Raw genomic sequence first — 21,013 nt, 5'->3', positions numbered from 1 at the left:
CTGTCTGTCTCAGCCTTGAATATACTTAACGACCCAGCCTCTACAGCCCTCTGCGGTAAAGAATTCCACAGATTAACTACCTTCTGAGAGAAGAAATTCCTCCTCATCTGTCTTAAATGGGCGAACCCTTACTCTGAGATTATGCTCTCTGGTCCTACACTCCCCCACAAGGGGAAACAACCTCTCAGCATCTACCCTGTCAAACCATGTAAGAATCTTATATGCTTCAATTAAGGTCGCTTCTCATTCTTCTCAATTCCGATGAGCACAGGCCCAACCTACTTAACTTCTCCCCATAAGAAAATCTCTCCATACCTGGGATCAACCTAATGAACCTTCTCTGGACTGCCTCCAATGCCAGTATATCTTTCCTTAGATAAGGGGACCAAAATTGTTCACAACATTCTAGGTTTGGTCTAACTAGTGCCTTGTATAGTTTTAGCAAGACTTCCCTATTTTTATACTCCATTCCCTTTGAAATAAAGTCCAACATTCCATTTACATTACCTATTATCTGCTGAACTTGTATGTTAGCTTTTTGTGATTCATGCACAAGGACTCCCAAATCCCTCTGTGCTGCAGCCTTCTGCAGTCTTTCTCCACGTAAATTCTATTCTTCCTGCCAAAATGCATAACCTCACATTTTCCCACATTATATTCCATCTGCCAAGTTTTTGCCCACTCACTTAACCTGTCTATATACCTCTGTAGACTCCTTGTGTCATTCTGACCAATTGTCTTCCCGCCTATTTTTATGTCATCCGCAAGCTTGGCAATGCTACATTCACTTCCCTCATCTAAGTCATTAATATATATAGTGAATAATTGTGACCCCCCGCCCCCCCCCCCAAGCATTGATCCCTGTGGCACTCCACTAGTTACAGGATGCCATCCTGAAAATGCCCCCCTTATCCCAACTCTGTGTTCTCTATTAGTTAGCCAATCTTCTACCCATGCTAATATACTACCCTCAACACTATGGGCTCTTATCTTATTAAGCAGCCTTATGTGCGGTACCTTATTGAAAGCCTTTTGGAAATCCAAATATATTAAACAAATAAACAATAGAACCATAGAAAAGTTACAGCACAGAAGGAAGCCATTCGGCCCATCTTGTCCATGCCAGCCTGAGGACACCCAGGTGCCCTTTCTAATCCCACCTTCTTGCACCCGGCCCATAGTCCTGCAGTTTACAGCACTTAAGGTGCAGATCCACGTACTTTTTAAAAGAGTTTAGAGTTTCTGCCTCTACCACCAACTTGGGCAGTGAATTCCAGACGCCCACTACCTTCTGCGTAAAAAAGTTCTTCCTCATGTCCCCCCTACACCCTCTGCCACTTATCTTGAATCTATGTCCCCTGGTTCTAGAATTCTCCACCAAGGGAAACAATTTTATCCTGTCCACTCTATCTATTCCCCTCATAATTTTGTACACCTCAATCAAATCACCTCTCAGCCTTCTTTGTTCTAAGGAAAATAACCCCAACCTATCCAATCTCTCCTCGTAGCTACACTTTTCTAACCCTGGCAACATTCTTGTAAACCTCCTCTGCACTCTCTCCAAAGCTATTACGTCCTTCCTGTAATATGGTGACCAGAACTGCACACAATACTCCAGTTGTGGCCTCACCAGTGTTTTATACAATTCCAACATTATATCCTTACTTTTATATTCTATATCTCTGCCAATGAAGGAGAGCATTCCATATGCCTTCTTTACAACCTTGTCTACTTGAACTGCTGCCTTCAGGGACCTGTGTACATGTACGCCAAGATCTCTCACTTCATCTACCCCTCTTAGTATATTCCCATTTATTGTGTAATCCCTGTAACTGTTTAACCTCCCTAAATGTATGACCTCACACTTCTCTTTGTTAAAATCCCCACTTTACTGCCCATTCCACCAACCCATCTATAGCGTTTTGGAGATTATGGCTATCCTCTACACTATCCACTACTCAGCCAATCTTTGTGTCATCTGCAAATTTCCCAATCGTGCCCCCCACGTTCACATCCAAATCATTAATATATAACACAAAGAGCAAGGGTCCCAACACCGAGCCCTGTGGAACACCACTTGAGACAACTTTCCATTCGCAAGGGCATCCATCGACCATTACCCTTTGTTTCCCGTTACAAAGCCAACCTTTTATCCAGTTTGCCACATTACCCTGAATCCCATGGGCTTTTACTTTCCTGACCAATCTGCCATTTGGGACCTTGTCAAATGCCTTGCTAAAATCCATGCACACAAAGTCCACTGCGCTACCTTCAACAACCCTTCTTGTCATTTCCTCAAAGAATTCAATCAAATTTGTGAGGCAAGACCTTCCTTTAACAAATCCATGCTGACCATCTCTGACTAGTCCATGCCTTTCCACATGACAGTTAATCCTATCTCTCAGGATTGATTCTACTAATTTTCTCACCACCGATGTAAGACTAACTGGCCTATAATTGTTTGGCATTTCCTTTGATCCCTTTTTAAACAATGGAATTACATACATCTACTGGTTCCCCTTTATCTATCCTGCTTATTACCTCCTCAAAGAAATCTAATAAATTTGTCAGGCATGATTTCCCCTTCATGAAGCCATGCTGACTCTGCTTGATTATATTACGGATTTCTAAATGCTCTGCTATTACATCCTTTATTACAGACTCTAACATTTTCTCAATGATGGATGTTAAGCTAACTGGCTTATAGTTACCTGTTTTTGTCTCCCTCCCTTTTTGAATAAGGGCATTTTGGCAGTTTTCCTATCTTCCAGGGGCTTTTCCAGAAGTTAAGGATTCTTGGAAGATTATCACCAGTGCATCCACTATTTGTGTAGCTACTTCCTTTAATATCCTAGGATGCAACCCAGCAGGTCCAGAGGACTTATTGGCCTTTAGCCCCATTGGTTTCCCTAGTACTTTTTCTCTAGTGATTGTTATTGTATTTATTTCCTCCCCACATTTTGCCCCTTGATTATTTAGTATTTTTGGAATGCTATTAGTATCTTCTACTGTGAAGACTGAAGCAAAGTATTTGTTCGACTCCTCAGCCATTTCCTGGTTCCCCATAATTATTTCTCCAGCCTCATTCTCTAAGGGACTTATGTTCACTTTGGCCTCTTTCTTCCTTTTTATATATTTAAACAAGCTCTTACTGTCCATTTTTATATTATTGGCTAGTTTACCCTCAAAGTTTATTTTCTCCCTCTTTATTTTTTACGGTCACCTTTTGTTGGTTTTTAAAACTTTCCCAATCCTCTGGCTTACCATTAGTCTTTGCCACATTGTATGTTTTTTCTTCCAATTTGATACTATCCTTAACTTCCTTGGTTAACCATGGTTGGTTTATTCCCTTCCTAGAAACCTTCTTCTGCACTGGGATCTCTCTTTGTTGTGAGTCATGAACTATTTTCTTAAACGTCTGCCATTGTTCATCAACTGTCTTTTCTGCTAAACTCCTTTCCCAGTCCACTCTAGCAAACTCTGCACTCATTCCTATGTAATTACCCTTATTTAAGTTTAGCATAGTTGTTTCCGACCCAAGCTTTTCAATCTTAAACTGAATGCTAAATTCTACAATGTTATGGTCACTGTTTCCTAGAAGATCTTTTACTCTAAGATCATATTAAACCTGCCTCATTACCAGATCCAAAACAGCCTGATCCCTGGTTGGATCCACAACATATTGTTCAAGAAAACTGTCCCGAATACTCTTTATGAATTCTTGCTCAAGGCTACCTCTGCCAATTTGATTTTCCCAAGTCACCATGATTAATGTACTGCCTTTTTTACATGCTCTCATTATCTCCCGATTTATTCTCTGTCCTACAGTATAACAACAGTTAGGGGGCCTATAGACTACTCCCACCAGTGTCTTCTTCCACTTGTTATTTCATACCTTCACCCATATGGATTCTACATCTTCCAATCCAAGATCATTTCTTGCTATCGTGCATATTCCATCTCATGCTAACAAAGTTACAACCTTTCCTTCCTGCCTGTCCTTTCGAAAAGTCACATACCCCTGAATACTTAGTTCCCAGCTTTGATCTCCTTGTAACCACATTTCCGTAATGGCTATAAGATCATACCCATTAATCTCTATTTGTGCCATTAATTCATTTATGTTGTTCTGAACACTATGTGGATTTAAATAAAGAGCCATTAATTTTGCCTTTTTACCATTTTTTCCCCCTTTGACCCTATTTGCTGCTTTTAAAAAAAAATGTTTGTACACTCTGTCCCTTCCTGTCACACTCTGGGTATCAATGCCTAAATAGCTGCCCTGCAATGCTGCCATATCCATTTGCTTTGTTAGCCTACATATCCCATCTCCAGCAGCACCCCCTCCCACCCCCTGTGATTCCCCGACCCATTTTGTTTAAAGCCCTCTCTACAGCTCCAGTTATTTGATTCACCAGGACACTGGTCCTAGCACAGTTCAAGTGAAGCCCATCCCACTGGAACAGCTCCCTTCTACTCCAGTACTGGTGCATTTGTAAAGCCCAGAATAATTGTATCTCTCCTATTCTTTCATGGGACGTGGGCATTGCTGACAAGGCCATATTTGTTGCCCATCCTTAATTGCCCTTGAACTGAGTGGTTTGCTCAGCCATTTCAGAGGGTAGTTAAGAGTCAACCACATTGCTGTGGGTCTAGAGTCATACGTAGGCCAGACCAGGAAGGTCAGCAGATTTCCTTCCCTAAAGGGCATTAGTGACCCAGAAGGGTTTTTACAGCAATCGATGATGGTTTTATGGTCATCTTTACTGATACTAGCTTTTCAATTCCAGATTTATTTATTGAATTTAAATTCCACCAGCTGCCTTTGAACCCATGTTCTAGAGAATTCAACTGGGCCTCTGGATTACTAGTCCAGTGACATCACCATTATGCCACAGTTTGTGTCATCACAAAATGAGAAATTAGAATTGATACATAAACAACAACAATAATTCACCTTAATACAACTGTGCGACCCTGAGGAATGCAAAAGAGGCCAGACTCGGAGGAGCATAGAGTTCTTAAGAGGTTACTGAGATATGGATGGATGAGGCTGTGAAGGATTTGAACACAAAGGATCAGAACATTACATTGGAAGTGTTCGGGGACCAGGAGCCAATGCCGATTGGCGAGCACTGAGGTAGTGGGTGAGTTGGACTTGGTGTAGTTTAAGAGTTTTGTATGAACTGAAGTTTATGGAGGGTGAAGAATAGAAGGTCAGTAAAGAGAGCATTGAAACCATCAGGTCTGAATGTGACAATGACACAGATGAAGATTTTGACAACAGATGGCTCAAGGTAGGGACGGATAGGGGTGATGTTATAGAATTGGAAGGGGCTGGCCTTTGAGATGGGAAGAGTATACGGTCAGAGATTCAGCTTAGGGTCAAATAGAATGACAAAATTGCAGGCAGTTAGCCTCAAACTGAGATAATACCTGGGAGGAGAACCAAATCATTGTTGAGGATGCAATGTTTGTAGCAAGGGTCAAAGCTTTCATCTTCTCAGTACTCAACTGTGGGCTTATAAAGGAGATTGAAGTTTGGGATATAGTGACAGCACAGTGGTCCTTAGATGCAGAAGTTTGAAAATTTGATCTGTCAAATGTCTATATATTTTTTAAAATGGATAAAGACAATGAACTTCAACAAACCACTTTATTGTATCCTATTGTTTGAAAAATATTCTTGATTTTATATTTTCTTGTACCAAGGATTCAGGAAGACCTCTTCTACATGATTACATTGGACTGTCCAATGTTGAATCAAACTGCTCACAACTTTGGTATCGTATTTGATTCTGAGATGAGCTTCTGACCACATATCTGAACCATCACCAAGACCGCCTATTTCCACCTCCATAACACCACTCAACTTCATCTTGTCTCAGCTCAAGTATTGCTAAAACCCTTATCTATTCCTTTATTTACCTCTAGGCTTGACTATTCCAGTGTACTCCTGACTGGTCTCCCACATTCTCCCCTCTGTAAATCTGAGGCTATCCAAATACTCCCATATTCTAAGTTGCACCAAGTCCTGTTCACTCATCACTTCTGTGCTCCCTGACCTACTTTGGCTCCTGGTTTCACAATGTCATTACCATCTTTGTTTTCAGATCCATCTATGGCCTTGTCCCACCCTATGTCCGTAATCTGCACCAGCCGTACAATCCTACGAGATATCTGCGCTCCTCCAAATCTAGCCAATAATTGATCTATTATTGATGGCCGTGCCTTCAGCTACTGAGGCCCCAAGTTCTGGAATTCCTCTCGTAAACCTCTCCGTCTCTCTTGCTCTCTTTCCTTCTTTAATGCTCCCCTTAAAAACCTACATGTTTGACCAAACGTTTAATCATCCGTCCTAATATCTCTCTATGTGCCTCAACTTTAAATTTTGCTTGATAATCTCTTGTGAAGCATCTTGGGGTGTTTTACAATGTTAAGTTGTTGTTGAATATTCTGTCTGCTACAAGGACTTGCAGTGCGTTCCATGGCAGATTCAATGTGTAATCTTCCTCCACTGGGAAGAATCTGGCATGTACTTTTAGGCCTAGTTCAACAGATTTTAACTTACCATGTGGGGAATATAAGGAGGAACCTATGTGTTCCATTTCATTTTACCATTCTTTACAGTGCAGTGTGCTACCAGCACTCCTACTGAATCCATTAAATCACAACCATCAACCTCTAAATTATTAAACCCAAACTCTGAAACTATGCATGCATGTCCACATTAGTTGGATTTAATGAGGCATACATTTAGGATAATTACAAAAAGAGTATCTATATCCTAATCGGTTTTAAGATCTGAATGTCATCCCAAACTAACCTCTGTATTGCATGCCTGTATAATCCTGCCATCTATTATTAAAATGCAAAATTTGCCTCACTTACTTTACAACTAAATAGATTAATATAAATCATTACCTGCTATGGCAAAATCTAATCTCTCTTCAGCTGTTTTTATATGTTTCTGTGCTATCGGCTGCCAACATACAGGTCTTGCACAGCTAGCAGACAAACTCCAGAGGTTTTACCGGTTTGACTTGAATGCTATCAGTCTTTGAGGTCTTGTGAATACACTGTTCTGACATTCTGACAGCACCAGAATAATCCTGGTGATTTTTTTTTATAGTGATGTCACCTTCGGTAAAGTAATACCATTACTTTATGCATTTAGAAATGGCCAAACTGTTACAGCTAGTCTCTGCATGCACAAAATACCATTGTGACTAATTTACAGGAAAACTGGTTGTGCTGTTTGGGCATATATGTGGGTGAAGAATGTACCTGTGGCCTGCAATATAAACAGAACTGTTGTCTTCCAAAATACGCTGATGATCAATAGAAAACAAATGTCCCAAAGTACTTAAGTTTCTGTCTACCTTCTGCATCTCCTAGTTGCACTTCTTTGCATCAAAATCCTTTAAGTTTTCCCTCCAGCTTCCCCCTTCCCTATCTCCTGAAGTCAAAGAAAACAAGCAATCAATCTAATTAAGATAGTCTGGGAGGTGAGCAAGGGGATAAATTGCGCATGACTCTCCCTTTGAATTTCTCCCATCACTGTTAAGGGTCTTAAGGCCTCATTGATGCCTTCCCACCGCAGCGGAGTTGAAATCTGGAACACAGTGGAAAGGGGAGAGAATTGAATCTGTATTTTTCATACCATTGCACTGCACACTGATTCTTCAATTCATTATGCCATTCTCTATATGTAATAAATAATTTATGTTTTCAAAAAGCATTTTGTCCAATTAATCTTGAAGAAATAGATTTCATCCTTTTATGGGAAAGTCTGCAGTAACTTGTGTAGTAGGCAGCAAAATTACATTGAACTGTGATTCAAGAAGCTTATACAGGATCATAACTTTTATCAAAAAGTGTTCAGTACCTGTACTAAATTGCACTGGAGTAACTTGCTGGTTTCTGCAATTCATAAATGATTACGGTATTCAGTTAAATAAAAGAAAAATACTGTGGCTGCTGGAGATCTGAAATAAAAACCGAAAGTGCTGGAAAAACTCAAGCAGGTCTGGCAGCATCTGAGGAGAGAGAAACTGAATTCGGTTTCTCTCTCCTCAGACGCTGCCGGATCTGCTGAGTTTTTCCAGCACTTTCGGTTTTTTTGGTTCCATTCAATTAGATGATTTCTTTAATAGGGAAACGGTAATAGCAAATACAATTTCATAATAAGAGAGGATGTAGTCTGCACAGATTTGTCCAGTGCTTATTTTACAAATAAATCCTTTAAGTGTATGGCAATTAGGTTGGAGTGGTATTCAAGATTGTGTAAAATGTAGTATAACAACTTGCACATATATAGCCCCTTTAAATTAGTTACAAAGTCCCAAGGCACTTCACAGAAGCATTATCAAACAAAATGTAACACCACTGCAGAAGGAGGTATTAGAACAGGTGACCAAACAGCTTGGTCAAAGATGTAGGGTTTAAGGAGAACATAGTAGAGAGATGATGAGGTTTAGGGAGGGAATTCCAGAGTTTAGGCAACTGAAGGCATGGCTGTGGGTGGTGGAGTTTGAAATTTGGGGATGCACAAGAAGTTAGAATTGGAGAAGCTCAGGGATCTCAAAAAGGGTTGTAGGGATGAAGGGGTGCTAGGGAGGGGTGAGGCCATAGAAGGATTTGAAAACAAGAATGAGAATTTTATAATTGAGCTCTTGCTGGACTCTGAGTCAGTGTAGGTCAGCGAGCACAGGGGTAATAGGTCAACAAGACTTAGGAGTTGGATACAGACAGCAGAGTTATGAACGAGCTCAAGTTTACAGAAGGTGAAACGTGGGCGGCTAGCCAGGAGGGCATTGAAATAGTCATGTCTTGAGGTACCAAAGGCATGGGTGAGGGTTTCAGCACTGGGTAAGCTGAAGCCGGGCGCAGTCAGAAAAAGTTACAGAGGTGGAAATAGGTCTTGGTGATGGAGACAATATGGGTTCTTATATGTAACTTTTTATATCTGCATTTCACCTAAAATAAAGAATCAGTGGCACACGTACAAAAAAAATACAACGCTGAAATTGATTTAAAACCATCTATAAGATGCACTGCAGCAACTCACCAAGCCTCCTTCAACAGCATCTTCCAAATGCATGACCTCCACCGCCTAGAAGGATAAAGGTCAGTGGATGCATTGGAACACCGCCACTTCAAATTCTCTTCCAAGCCACACAACATCTTGACTTGGAAGTTTATTGCCATTGTTTCACTGTCACTGCATCAAAAACCTGGAATTCACTTCCTACCAGCACTGTGGATGTACCTACACCATATGGACTGAAATGATTGAAGAATGTGGCTCACCAGGCTCACCACTATCTTCTCAAGGGCAATTAGGGATGGGCAACAAATGCTGGGCTTGCCATTTCCCGCTCATTTCCCATGAAATAATAATAAAAAAGGGTCTGGCAGCTTCCCAATGGCTGAGTTTGAAAATACACCATTTATCTTGAAACTGAACGGTATACATCAGGTTTGAGGTTTGAAATGTAATCTATGCTGCATTGCTAATCTCGACAGAAATGGAGGTAAGGGCAAAGGAAAGAAAATCGACCCAGCAGACCTGGGTGCTATAGAGTTTACGTGGGCATCAGGATTGGGCTTGGCTGAATTGCCTCTTTTGGAAAGGTACCCTGGTGATACTCACTAGGGAACGGTCACTTAGGTAAAACACTTGAGCACAGCTGGCATCTATGAAACTGCAGCCTAACATTGTTGAGTGCCTCCAAAGAGAAGAAATTTTGGGTTCTGATGAAAGGTCATCAATTTGAAAGGCTAACTTTGCTTCTCTTGCCACAGATGCTGCCTAACCTGCCGAGTATTTCCTGCATTTTCTGTTTTTATTTCAGATTTCCAGCATCCACAATATTTTGCTTTGGTAGGGAATTTTCGGAGTTGGGTGAAAAAAGACTGTGGTGCAACGTCTTTCAACTTTCTAGTTATATGTGGAATCTTTTGAATTGTAGAACATTGAAGCTTTAATTGCTATAAAAGAGTATCAAATCCAAGTGTAAGTTGTTGTTGGTGTTGTTGTTATTATGCTGACTCAAACATTTGAAACTAAATCCCATCTACTCCATTTTGTTCGGCTAGCATTCTCATCTGAACCTTTGCTCAGATCACCATGCAGGAATAAAGTTAGCATGTTTTTAATCAGATCCAGGAAAGTTATTTTTTACATTTTTTAGCCACTTTGAAATCTTGTTTACCCAGTTTGCAAACTGTCCTGGTCATATTTACCCTGAAGTCCACAGTTCATTTAACAAGCTGACCACTCTTTGCAACGAAATCTTTGTGCTACTCAGAAGCTCAGGAATGCAAGTAACAGTCTCTGGCTTTAAACTGATTACCAGACCCAGTGCCTTGAGATAACACTGCTGCAATCATTGTCAAATGTGCAGATTTCTTTAAATCCAGAAGAATGTAGTGATAACTGACTACATAGAGCAGGCTCATGGGGTTACATGCCAAGGTTTTCCAGTATTTAACCAGTAGAGGTTGACAACATGTTAAAAGCAATTAATAACCTTTAGGTTTTTTTTCTTTTAAAAATAATCTGCAGCCTTCAATGGGGGAAAAAGTCAATAAACATTTTGTAAACAATGAAGGAAAGGTCTTTTGGTAACAGTTTCTAGCATGATCAGAAATGTGTTAACAATTTTGCTACAAAAGAAATCTTCCTGCTGTCTTTATGATGTCAACATAAAAGGAGCAGAGGAAATCTTCTCCAACACAAGTAGCTTATACAGAGTGAAAAGCAGATGTTAATAATCAAAAGCTTTGATCTGAGTTAATGTACAGTTTATATTGATTAACAATTGTAAAAGATGCTCGAGCGTCTCAATTATTTGCGTGTTTAAACCTTGGGCAAAAGCAGTAAACAGTTTTCCAAGGATTTCTAAAGCTTGAATCAATTATCTAATAGCGCAACAAAAACATTTTACTTTTACCATTTATTTTTTTATCTATCTCTCTATATGTATCCTTGTTGCTGTGCCCTTTCATAAGGCTATGAGTTGTCCTGTAAAGTTAACTTTGGTATTGCTTCCTCTAAAGACACACTTTTGGCGAGCTGATACTAGAAGGCTAGTTTCTAAAGTTAAACATTCTCCCGATTCACTATAATGACTGTAAAGTTTAATGTGTTGATAATTTACTACTATATGCATAAGTTATACATAAATACTTCTTACCTGTATTCAAAAAAGATGAGAAATACAGAATTTTCTTCAAGTATAAAGTATCAGAGCTGTGCCAGTATTTGCTCTGCCTAAGCTGATGCACAAGTCATGTGTTCACACCATCCAATGTCTAGTGACAGCTGTTTTAAGTTCCCTCCCCTCCCATTCCAGGCATTTGTCCATACAAGGCAATAAAATGCTGACTGGATTGCTGCCAAATAGCTTATTGTACAATGGATTTTGGCATATTAGCACAAGGAAATCCACACAAACAGATAAGATGCCTTATATAGTTGAAACTATTCGATGAAACCAAACCAGCACTTGTAATGTAGAAATGTACCACAGAGACAGTTATATTTCACAGGCTAATATAATACCAAAATGTCTTACTTGCTTTAAAAGGATATGGCATGATTATAAAAGCAAACTACTGTGGATGTTGGAAATCTGAAACAAAAATAGAAATGCTAGAAATCAGATGCACCCTTGTCACACCTTCAGTAACTTCTGTTTTGACGTTGCCACTTTACATACCATTTTTTCCAATATGTCTTCCTTTTTCTTCCACCAAGGATTCCACTTCACCATGGTTGGCATGGCCCTCGGCTGTGTCAGTCCCATTTCCCACACTTCTGCTCTCACTTCTTCCCAATTCTCTCAGATCCACAATATGATTCCCCTTGTCCTCACCTTCCATCCCACCAGCTTCCAAATTCAGTGGATCATCCTCCACAATTTCTGCTATTTGCAGCATGATGCTACCAGCAAACACTTTTCCCCTTCAGCATTCTGAAGGGACCATTCCCTCTGCAACACCTGGGCCACTCCTCAATCACTTCTCTTCTCACGGCACCTTCCCATGTAAACACAGGAGATGCAACACCTAACCTTTTATCTCCTCACTCTGCATCAACAGTGAAGGCCCAAGACCCTTTCCTTGTGATTCCATGCATGTACCTAATATCTTACTAAAACTATAATGAGTGGCAAAAATCTTTCCTTTTCTATTTAAAAATAAATGAAGTGAATTCAAAATATTAGGTGGAACATTGGTCACTGAGCCTGTGACTGAATGCTGAAAGGCCAAACTAGTTTCGCTTTACCTAAAAAAAGACACTAAAACATTACTCTGTGTAATTGTGAAAAGGCATGCAATTGAAATGCCAGGTAAAATATTTTATAAAGCTATAAAATGTACTCTATATATGAGGCAGAAGGGAATTTAATATTGCAATGCATTAATATACTGTCCTTTCACCTCTGGAGCTGTTGTTGAATCCCATTCAGAGTGCTGGGATGGAAATACCCTCTCAATGATAATGTGAGGATCCAAAGTAAAACAACTGTGGGAACCAGTAACTTGGCTCTTTGTAGCCATGCACCCATTCTCCAATTATCACATTTGATAACAAAAATAAAAATACTTGGAAAAACTCAGCAGGTCTGACAGCATTTACGGAGAGGAACACAGTTAATGTTTCGAGTCCGTATGACTCTTCAACAGAACTAAGGAAAAATAGAAGAGAGGTGAAATATAAGCTGGTTTAAGGGGGGTGGGACAAGTAGAGCCGGATAGAGGGCCAGTGATAGGTGGAAATAGCCAAAAGATGTCATAGACAAAAGGGACAAAGAGGTGTTGACAGTGGTGATATTATTTAAGGAATGTGCTAATAGGTGACATGAAGGGTAGAAAGCAGGACGAGCAAGGTACAGATAGCCCTAGTGGGGGTGAGGTGAAGGGAAGGGATCGAAATAGGTTAAAAGGTAGAGACAAAACAATGGATGGAAATACACTTAAAAATAATGGAAATAGGTGGGAAAAGAAAAATCTATATAAATTATTGGAGAAAAGGGGGGATCGGAAAGGGGTGGGATGGAGGCGAGAGTTTATGATCTAAAATTGTTGAACTCAATATTCAGTCCGGAAGGCTGTAAAGTGCCTAATCAGAAGATGAGGTGCTGTTCCTCCAGTTTGCGTTGAGCTTCACTGGAACATTGTAGCAGGCCAAGGACGAACATGTGGGCACGAGAGCAGGGTGGAGTGTTGAAATGGCAAGCGACAGGGAGGTCTGGGTCACGCTTGCGGACAGACTTAAGGTGTTCCGCAAAGCGGTCACCCAGTCTGCGTTTGGTCTCTCCAATGTAGAGGAAACTGCATTGGGAGCAGCGAATGCAGTAGACTAAATTGAGGGAAATGCAAGTGAAATGCTGCTTCACTTGAAAGGAGTGTTTGGGCCCTTGGACGGTGAGGAGAGGGGAAGTAAAGGGGCAGGTGTTGCACCTTCTGCGGTTGCATGGGAAGGTGCCGTGGGAGGGGGTTGAGGTGTAGGGAGCAATGGAGGAGTGGACCAGGGTATTTCGGAGGAAACAATCCCTGCGGAATGCCACCAGTGGGGGGGGGGGTGAAGGGAAGATGTGTTTGTGGTGGCATCATGCTAGAGTTGGTGGAAAACTATCACATTTGATAGTTTGTCTGCCTGCACTGCAGTTTTCTCCACACATCTGTTTCCTTATTAGCAAGGAAATTTAAGATTAAAATAAAGTAAGAAAAAAATGAAATTAGTAAACTGTGCGGGTCTGCTGAGTACATGGCCAAGTATGTTTTTGTCTCCCTTTCTGGTTCATAACTTGTAATTTGACTATGGCAAAATAAGAAGAAATATAGACAGCGCATTATGTGTCATTACCTGATATTAGGTCAGCAAAGAGTTAAGGATAGAAATGCAAATGCAGCCGACTGGATTCTTCTTGAGGTTGGGTTAACTAATGTGTTGATGCAAAATACTAGGTTTTTTTACTTTCTATCTGACTCATGTTACATTCCACCAGGCTTAATGGTAATTTTGGGTCCAGGAAGTGGGAACATGTTTAATTACTTACCACTGGCATCCATTACCACTCAATCTTGTACATTCTGAATTATCAAAGCTCTCACCTAAAAATTGGATGTTGTTTATATTCACTAACAGAAGCACAGGCGCTGGACATATTTTGACAATTCACCCCTCCCATTTCCCCTATAAACAAGATGAGTCCACAGATAAAAGCATTTTAAATAACCTCTTATTTAGACAACTGACAGAGTGTGCGCTATTCAAACCTTTTATAACTTTGAAAAAATATCTGAAATTATAAAAATGTTGGCAGTACTTGTATTGCATTTCTTAATATTTGGAATGCGAATGAGAAGTTATGCCCAGTGTTAACTCTTCAGGATATGTTTAGGTTGCAAGGGCCATCAATAAGATCATTCACCAATGATAGTTCTTTTTTTATGTCGAAGTTGATTATGATTATTTACGTGCTGTATCAAACTTGACTCTTGCAGATTTTGATTGGCTGAGGAAAATGTTTTGTAGCCAGTTTTTAACCAACCAAGGGATTTCTTTACCTAGAAAGTGGTGAGAATGTGAAACTTGCTACCATAGGGAGTGGTTGAAGTGAATAGATTAGGGGAAGCAAGATAGGCATATGAGGGAGAAGAGAATACAATAGAAGGTTATGCTGATAGAGTTCGATGAGGAAGGATGCAGAGCAGAGCAGAGCATTAACGCTGAAATGGAATGCTTGCCATTTCAATACACCACCCTGCTCTCATGCCCACGTCTGTCCTTGGCCTGCTGCAATGTTGCAGTGAAGCTCAACGCAAACTGGAGGAACAGCACCTCATCTTCCGATTAGGCACTTTACAGCCTTCTGGACTTATCATTGAGTTCAACAACTTCAGATCATGAACTCTCTCCACCATCCTCACCCCTTTTTTCAAATATTTATTTTAAAATTTATATATATATATATATTTTCTCAACTATTTCTATTATTATTATTTTAAAAATTTATTTCCATTCATTATTTTATCCCCACCTTTTAGCCTATTTCGGTCTTTTCTCCCACACCATCATCTCCCCCCACCCCAACCCCACTAGGGCCATCTATCACTTGCTCATTCTGCTTTCTACTCTTAATGTCACTATTAGCACCTCCTTCAGCCAGTATCACCACCATCAACACCCCTTCGACCTTTTGTTTATGACATCTTTAGCAATCTCTCCTTTGCCTCCACCTATCCAGCTTCACCTGTCACACCCCCCTTAAACAGTATATATTTCACCACATTTTTACTTCTCTTTAGTTCTGAAGAAGCGTCATATGGACTCGAAACGTTAACTCAGTCTTTCTCGCCACAGATGCTGTCAGACCTGCTGAGTTTTTCCAGCAATTTTTGTTTTTGTTTTAGATTTCCAGCATCCGCAGTAATTTGCTTTTATCTGAAATGGAGTGACTGGGCTGAACAGCCCATTTCTGTGCTGTATATCCTAAGTATGCAATCAAATGCCAAGTTTGATTATACCGATCCCATCTTAGTAGCTAGGTGTCAGTAGGATGCCTGTACACTGGTTCCCCAGTTATGCTGACGCATTGCCAATGTAAACTTTCTGAAGGCTAGCATCCAAATAAAGAGGAATTTAAATAAAACATTAAATTATGTTTACCTTTTTGTGTAGGGTTAACAATACAATATTAAAACTGATATCAGAAGAGTTTTTAAAATTTTAATATATTAATTTGTTTCAAACTCATACTTATGGACTGAAAAGTTAAAAAATACCAGTTCAGCGAACATAAATCTCCCTTACCCTGTGCTAAGTGAATATATATAAATAATGTGACACTGATGGAATACTATTCCATTTAAGGTGTGGGAATAATCGGAAAACATGACAAGAAAGCATTGAGATTTTATTTATTCATTCATGGGATGTGAGCATTGCTGGCTAGGCCAGCACTTACTGCCCATCCTAAGTTGCCCTTGAGAAGATGGTGGTGAGCTGCCTTCTTGAACCTCTGCAGTCCATGTGGTGTAGATACACCCACAGTGCTGTTAGGGAGGGAGTTCCAGGATTTTGACCCAGCAGCAGTGAAGGAACAGAGGTATATTTACAAGTCAGGATGGTGAGTGGCTGGGAGGGGAACTTCCAGGTGATGGTGTTCCCATGTGTCTGCTGCCCTTGTCCATCTAGATGGTCGTGGATGTGGATTTAGAAGGTACTGTCTAAGGAGACTTGATGAGTTCCTGCAGTGCATCTTCTAGATGGTACATACTACTGCCACTGTGGCAGTGAAAAGAGTGAATACTTGTTGATGGGTGCCAATCAAGCAGGGTGCTTTGTCCTGGATGGTGTCAAGCTTCTGGAGTATTGCTGGAGCTGCACTCATCCAGGCAAGTGGAAAGTATTCCATCACACTCCTGACTTGTGCCTTGTAGATGGTGGACAGGCTTTGGGGAGTCAGGAGATGAGTTACTCTCCCCAACTTCCCTGTAGCCACAGTATTTATATGGCTAGTCCAGTTCAGTTTCTGGTCATTGCTAACCCCCAGGATGTTGATAGTGGTGGATTCACCGATGGTAATGCCATTGAATATCACGGTTAGATTCTCTCTTGTCGGAGATGATCATTGCCTGGCACTTGTGTCGTGTGAACGTTACTTGTCACATGTCAGCCCAAGCCTGGATATTGTCCAGGTCTTATAGCATTTGGACATGGACTGCTTTGGTATCTGGGGAGTTGCAAATGGTGGATCATCAGTGAACATCCCCACTTCTGACCATATGATGAAAGGAAGGTCATTGATGAAGCAGCTGAAGATGGTTGGGCCTAGGTCACTACCCTGAGGAACTCAGCAATGTCCTGGAACTGAGATGATTGACCTCCAACAACCACAACCATCTTTCTTTGTGCTAGGTATGACTCCAACCAACGGAGATTCCCCCCGCCCCAGCCCCAGCCCCTCATTGACTCCAGTTTTGCTAGGGCTTGGTCAAATATTGCCTTGATATCAAGGGCAGTCACTCTCACCTGATTTGTGGAGTTCAGCTCTTTTGTCCATGTTTGAAGCAAGGCTGTAATGAGGTCAGCAGCCGAGTGACCGTGGCAGAACCCAAACTGTGTCAGTCTTGACATGAAATGATTACACATTCAAGCTTCCCTTCACTGAATAAACTTGAGTTCTGTATTTAAAATCACCCCAATTCCTCTCTCAATCTCAAGTTACCTTGTGCAAATCAGACTAGATGTTCCAGTTAAAATATTTGCCCCTTGATATACAGAGTAACGTTGCCTGATTGGATTAAATCTCATAAAGTCCTTAAGTGAACGTATCCCCGATCTAATGGGAGCCAAGAAACTGATCTGTACACATACAGAATGGTAAAGCACATCTTACAGCATCGAGCTCCGACCGACTTACTGAACGGACCAATTCAGGACACAGTCTACTTGAAGTTCAAAAAGCCTTGTTCAAAAGACTTACTGTGAAAATAGTTGGCTCAAATCCACCTCCACTGAACAGCGTGGAGAACCGAATTCCCTTCACAATCTTTCAGTCAGCCGGAGGTTACAATGATGGACTAATTTAGTGCGTTGAGCAACTGAAAGGGGAACGATGTTTCCACCCTTCCGGCAGCATTAGAGCAGAAACAATCAGCCGCCATCTCGCTCTCTCAGACACTGAACTTAAAATTTGACCAGCCGGTGAATATTTTCGCACGTTGCGAAGCGCTTTTAATTTAACTCATTAGCAATGTCTTTGTAAAACTCACAAACTACAAGTTTAATAAAGCGGAATTTATACAGTAAATTGTCCTAACAATAAAGAACTGTTAGGACACTTCAGCAAATGAGCATTATTTCCACAATTACCAAATTGCTACAAAACAACCTCACTTCATTTTTAAATATCGGAACAAAAATGTTCCAGATTTGGCTGAATAAACTAAGTGGAATAATTGTACTGCAACATATGATTAAAATGGAAGCATAGGCTTTGCTTGCCGCTCACGAGGTTTATACAAGGAATTGCTCAGCCACGTTGATGAAAAAATCTCGAGTTATATTCGTATTCTGAATTGTGCACAAAGATTTCAGCCAAACTTCGCAAAATGTGCCAATTAACCGCAGCACTCCAAAGTTAAAGAGATAAAATCTGCACTTTTGACCATCATGTATTCACTTCTGCTAAAGTGCACAAATGCGGAAGTAGGCTGAGCGCTTGTCATTCAAGGCTCACATATGCATCATGGACAATTGCAGTTAATGGGTGCCTAAAATATAGTGTAGCAAAGTATTCATTCATTGGATGTAAGCTAGAGTCATTGTTATGGCAGGGGAGGCCATTTGGCTCATTGAGTCTATGCCCATCTGTGATTGCCCTTGAGGAGGTGTTGGTGAGCTACCTTCTTGAACCGCTATAGTCCATGCAGCGTAGGTACATTCACAGTGCTGTTAGGGATGAAGGCAACATTGGTTTGGCTATGATATCCTCTACAGCTGAGTAGCCCCCAGACACTCAACTAGCACATGGGAAAAATGAGCATGGTTTCAGGACTCATGAGTAGAAAGACAAACTGGATTGTTTTACAAGGACAGAGGGTAATTTTTATCGGTGGGTGTCTGACAGGAACATAGGACGTAGGAGCAGGAGTAGGCCATTCAGCTGTTCAAACCTGCTTTGCCATTTTGATTGTGGTCTCTACTCATGTCCTGTCTGCCTTGACTCTGTTGTCTATCAAAAATCTATCTAACTCAGCCTTGAACAAATTCAATGACCCAGCTTCTGGGGAAGAGAATTCCACAAGTTCACAACCCTTTGAGGGAAAAAAAATTCTCCTCATCATTGTCCCCTTAAAATAATGGGTCTTATTGACATTAGGGGCACAAAGTAGCCACAGGAGCCGCATTACTGCCCAATAAGTGACATCTCAGCCAAGGTTTCCTCAACTGCACCGCAACTGGGGAGAGAAACCTTTTGCCTGGGTGTGAGTGAGACTGTCCATGGGAACTCAGCATGCACGTGGCAACTTTGTCCCCAAATGTCAATAAGACCTCTTATTTTAAAACTGTGTCTCCTAGCGTCTCCTCTCCAACAAGTGAGAATCCAATCATTGCCTCTGGATGTTCAATGACATTACCATCACTGAATCCCCCACTACCAACATTCTGGAGGTTACCATTGACCAGAAGCTGAACTAGACTAGCCATATAAATACTGTGACTACAAGAGCAGGTCAGAGGCTAGGAATTGTGCGACGAGTAACTCACCTCCTGGCTCCCCAAAGCCTATCCACCATCTATGAGGCAGAAGTCAGGGGTGTGATGGAATACTCCCCACTTGCCTGGATGAGTGCAGCTCCCACAACACTGAAGAAGCTGGAAGCCGTCCAGGACAAAGCAGTCTGCTTGATTGACACCATATCCACAAACATTCATTCCCTTCATCACCAACGCACAGTAGCAGCAGTGTGTACCATCTAAAAGATGCACTGCAGGGATTCACTAAGGCTCCTTAGACAGCACCTTCCAAACCCATGACCACTACCACCTAGAAGGACAAGGGCAGCTGATAGATGGGAACACCATCATCTGGAAGTTCCCCTCTAAGTCACTCACTATCCTGACTTGGAAATATATCGATGTCCCTTCACTGTCGCTGAGTCAAAATCCTGGAACTCCCTTCCTAGCTGCACTGTGGGTGTACCTACACCACGTGGACTGCAGCGGTTCAAGACGGCAGCTTACCACCACCTTCTCAAGGGCAACTAGGGATGGGCAACAAATGCTGGTCCAGCCAGCAAAGCCCACATCCCGTGAATGAATAAAACAAAAGTTGTTATGATGTCAATAGTTCTGAAAATACGAGTACAATTTACAATATTGGCTAAAATGGGAACTAAGAAGGAAAGTTGGGTGCTAACCAGTCTGCTATAAGGCCAAGGGAGCAGGAGGTGAGTCTCATGAATGAGGTGAGCTTGACTAAGAGGTTTCTGGTGAGATGGAAGATAAACTAGTGTGAAGCAAGGGTTTGGAACTCGGGTGCATACTTCCTTACAGTACAGTTCAAAAGTAATTAATTGGCTGCAAAGCACCAAGACGTAGCTTGGCTGGTGGTGAGAAAGGCCCTCCCCGTCAGATCCTTCCTACACGCCAGGAGGCTCACCCCCTCTGCACGTTGCCCTCGAGGTGGCTGTGGTGGGGAAGAGACCGTTGTTCACCTCCTTGTGGATTGTGCCTTTGCAAAGAAAGTCTGGAGAGAGATGCAGTGGTTGCTGTCGAGGTTCATCCTGAGCAGCTCTGTGACACAGGACTCTGTGCTCTACGGGCTGTTCCCAGGGACACACACCGAGACAAACATCAACTGCAGCTGGAGGATCATCAACTCGGTGAAAGACGCGCTTTGGTCTGCCCGAAACTTGTTGGTCTTCCAGCACAAAGAGTTGTCCCCGACCGATTGTTGCGGACTGGCACAATCCAAAGTCCAGGACTACGTGCTGAGGGACGCACTAAAGCTTGGGGCAGCTGCCGCAAAGGCGCAATGGGGAAGGGTCGCTGTCTAAGACCTTTCTACCACAGCGCACCGAGAGACTGGGAACTGTTTAGAGCCCCTCGGGCTGTACAGATCAAAATGAAAGGCTGTAAATGATTGTAATATTGTTTGTACTGATGCACCTGGTGATACATTTTGTAAAAGTTTAACCTGGATTGTACCCTTGTAATGTTGTTTTTGAAATGGTGTGGAATGTGATTGAAGATATTTTATGAATAAAGTATATTTTTACAAAAAAAAAAATTAATTGGCTGCAAAGCGCTTTGGGGACGTCCGGTGGTCGTTGAGAAGTGTTACATAAATGCAAGACTTAATTTTATTTCCCCTTGCTGACCATAACTTTCTGCGGTAAGGAATTCCCCGCTTTTTACCCATGATTGATACATCGGAGGGGCGTGACGCCGAACGAACGTAATGACGTCGCCGCGCGTGCTGGCGCC

At 41.5% G+C, this 21,013-nt stretch overlaps 1 protein-coding gene across 2 annotated transcripts in view; it reads right to left on the bottom strand.

Annotated features, from left to right (window-relative positions):
* LOC144688480 (myosin regulatory light polypeptide 9) overlaps positions 1-17,703 on the bottom strand; it is a 48,086-nt gene extending 30,383 nt beyond the window's left edge. Inside the window, exon 1 of one of the 2 annotated variants that reach the window (XM_078555083.1) lies at positions 17,505-17,703. The gene's annotated coding sequence lies outside the window, so the exon portion shown is untranslated. Of the gene's footprint in view, positions 1-11,201; positions 11,325-17,504 lie in introns of those variants that run through there. The other variant, XM_078555082.1, reaches the window with a different exon arrangement.
* Between the last annotated feature and the right edge of the window lie 3,310 nt (positions 17,704-21,013).

The sequence above is a fragment of the Cetorhinus maximus genome, chromosome 13 (assembly GCF_964194155.1).
Source record: "Cetorhinus maximus chromosome 13, sCetMax3.hap1.1, whole genome shotgun sequence".
In the NCBI taxonomy this organism is placed as follows: domain Eukaryota; kingdom Metazoa; phylum Chordata; class Chondrichthyes; order Lamniformes; family Cetorhinidae; genus Cetorhinus; species Cetorhinus maximus.
This window is presented reverse-complemented; position numbering and strand designations above follow the sequence as displayed.